Raw genomic sequence first — 3344 nt, 5'->3', positions numbered from 1 at the left:
TTACAATAAAGTAAACAATATACAGTTGGGTAACATTCTGTTTACTACAAAGCTATTGTTTTTCCTGGCTTTTGTTGAACCAGTAACCCAAATACTGAGACTGAGCCTACATGTAAAGACTGAGAGTAAAGAGAAAACATGCAGACCAAGAGTTTAGATTACAAAAAGTTTGTTCACCCATTTATTCCAGCAGGTCCTAAATTGCCAAGGTCTCTAACAATCTGATTAGGTATCCATGAATAAAGTCTTACACATTCCATGACCCTAATTTTTTAGTCAATATAGCACAGGGATTTCAACTTCTTGTAAAGGAACATTTTACGAGGTGAAATCTTTAAGTAAGTGTTGCTTACCTAATTAAAACACATCAGGGTTTGCCTAGTTTTCTCATTTGAGTGAGGAGGTTATTGGCAGTGATAAAATTTTCCTTTCAGGGATTTTGCAAATAAACTTGCATTTATGATTGTAGATATGGATTCTGATATATCTACTTTATATTGTCTAATTTAAACTGCATACATTATATTTAAACTGCCCAATTAATTACAAATTATCTAATTTCAAAGGTTAAAAGCTTCAGGAAAAATTTCTATTTAACTTCAAATGATTTTTTTCTTAGGTTGCTGAAAATGATGGCAGCTCAGAAACATGAGCTTATCTATGGTTGTGGAATGGTTTTGTTTTGGTAAAAAAAAAAAAAAAAAGAAAACCATTTACATATGTATACACACCTACCCACCTCATCCCCCCAAATAAACAAACAAAAACCCCACAATGATCCTTAGGCACATACAAATTCTGACTAATTACTATGGAGATTTCCCCCAACATTTAGAAAAGCTTCTCTAATGCAGAGGAAAAAATACAACGACATGGTGTCAAATGTTCTTTTCTGATCAAGGAAGCAACTACAGAAGAAAGCTTTTGTTCAAAGTAACCAGTGCTATAGATGCAACTCCCTCCCAACAATTCCCCAGCACTACTTCAAAACAAACATATCAAACCTGATTTTCATTATAATGTAGTTCTTTCTTCACACTAATAAATAAAAAAAGACAGATTATCTTATCTTATAATAGACAAATATGCAAATTGACCGCACCTTCGCTACGCCCAAGCCACGCCCACCAAACAAGCCACGCCCACCAACCACGCCCACCAGGAAACTGTTGCAGGGACGTTGGGGTGTGGTGGAGCCCAAGGCCGGGAAAGCCGCCCGAGGCTTTCCCAGCCTTGGGCACCAGCGGGGAGCCTGCACGGATCACAGGAAACCACTGGGGGTTGGCTCCTGGGGGTCGGCTCCTGCGATCGGTAGCAGGGACGCTGGGTGCAGCCGAGCTCAAGGCCACCGCCTGGGGCCAAGCCCCGACCCTGAAAGAAGGCAGAAGGCGGTGGCCACAGCCAAGGCCTGGGTCCCTGGTGCCGGCAGAAAACTGGTGCAGGCAGCCAGGTGAATGAAGGTCTATTGCACGAATCTTCGTGCAAACGGGCTACTAGTATATATATAGTAATGAAAACAATTATTTGGCTTTTTCTTCTGGACAAGAATGCCAAATTAGTCTTTCTTCATAGAAAGCAATTACAATTTGAGGACACTTCATATTTGCCTCTTTTGCCAGCACCAAATCAGCCTCATCTGAATCTTTTCATTTCATAAGGAACATTAACTCCCCACTGCTGTCTGAGGCACCAATTATTTATTCAGGATCAAGACCTCTGGCAAAGCCTCTTGGTTTATCAGCAGCATCTCTTTTCTTTTTTGATTTGCTATCATCAGATTCACTGTCAGATAAAGACTTTCTTTTTGTACCATCTTTTTCTTTACCAGCTTTTTGAGAATTAAGAAATGCTTCAATTAACTCTGGACAATCTAAATTTTCTTCAGGTTCCCAGGTATTGTCAGTGTCTGTGAATCCTTTCCACATCAGGAAATACTCCACCTTCCCATTCACTACATGTCGGTCCAATAGTTTTTCCACTACCAATTCTTCAGGCTCTGCCTCTTCAACTTTTTTACTCTTTCCATTCTGTTTCTTTCCCATTTTTTTGCAATGTAGTTTTATTGGAGGCCGTTTTTTAATTGCAGACTCGAAGAGCTATTATTCACCCACTCTGTGCAGCTCTGTGTCCCAAGTCTCCGGCTTCTCCAGCGTCTCCTGCCCAATTTAAAGTTTTAAAATTCTAAATAGTTCTCTTATTCCCACAAATATTTAAATAATATATTTTAAACATTATATTAAAAACTAGTAGCCCATTTGCAGGAAAATCCTGCAAGCGGCTGTTGCGGCCGCTTGCACTGCCACTGCCACCGCCTTTATGGCCACCGCGCCTGCACCCGCTCGCCACTGCTGCCCGCCCCGCTCCACCCCGTTCCACCCCGCTCCACCCTGCCCAGGCTTTCCCTCTGGCAGCCACCTTGCTTTTCGCTTTTCCTCCCTCTTCCTTCTAAGTTGTCTTCAGTCTTCACTCCTCCCTCTCTCAGCGTATGCAAATTAACCGCCATCTTTGTTGGGTAATTTGCATACTCGCCCTGAGTGGCTGGTGAGTGTGACTTTGGCGGGTGGGCGTGGCTTGGCGTAGCGAAGGTGCAGTCAATTTGCATATTACTGTTTTATTAGGTAGGATATTCAAATATTTTCTCATTTTATTGTGATTTATTCTTTAACACATACATTTTTAATTTTTAAATCATTAAGTGATTTTTAGTTCTCTTTTTATTATTGACTAGAGGCCTAGTGCACGAGAATTTGTGCACTCAGGGGGGTCCCTCAGCTTGACCTGCGCCCTCTCATAGTCCAGGAACCCTCAGGGGATGTCTGACTGATGGCTTAGGCCCTCTTCCCAGGGGATCGGGCCTAAGCTGGCAGTCAGACATTCCCCTGACAGCCCAGGAGCCCTTGGAGGAAGTGGGCTTAAGCCATTAGTCGGACATTCTGAGCGCTGCCACAGAGGTGGGAGAGGCTCCCGCCACCACTGCTGCACTGGCCAGAGATGAGCCAGCTTTTGGCTGAGCTGCGCTCCCCCTGTGAAAGTGCACTGACCACCAGGGGGCAGCTTCTGTGTTGAGCGTCTGTCCCCTGGTGATCAGTGCTCATCATAGCAACCAGTAGGTCCAGGTCATTCCGCTGTTAGGATCAATTTGGATATTACCCATTTATTATATAAGATTTCAGGAAATATTCCACAATGGCAAGCTAAAATATACCATATAATTTCAGTACTTTAAAACATGCTTTATTGCCCAGTCTATGGTCACTTATGTTAAAAGTTTTATGTGAACTTGAAAAGAATGTATACTGTACAGCTATTTGAAGAAGTGTGTTTCTATTATGCCAAGTTTTTTT

General features: G+C 42.4%; 1 pseudogene across 1 annotated transcript; it reads right to left on the bottom strand.

Annotated features, from left to right (window-relative positions):
* Window positions 1-1646: 1646 nt before the first annotated feature.
* Window positions 1647-2154, bottom strand: LOC307095205 (chromobox protein homolog 3-like; annotated as a pseudogene). Its single transcript has one exon. The product of its transcript is annotated as a chromobox protein homolog 3-like (transcript).
* Window positions 2155-3344: the final 1190 nt, after the last annotated feature.

The sequence above is a fragment of the Cnephaeus nilssonii genome, assembly GCF_951640355.1.
Source record: "Cnephaeus nilssonii genome assembly, chromosome: X".
NCBI classification, from domain to species: Eukaryota; Metazoa; Chordata; class Mammalia; order Chiroptera; family Vespertilionidae; genus Cnephaeus; species Cnephaeus nilssonii.
The sequence above is the reverse complement of the archived record's forward strand: the minus strand, read 5'-3'. Positions and strand labels throughout refer to the sequence as shown.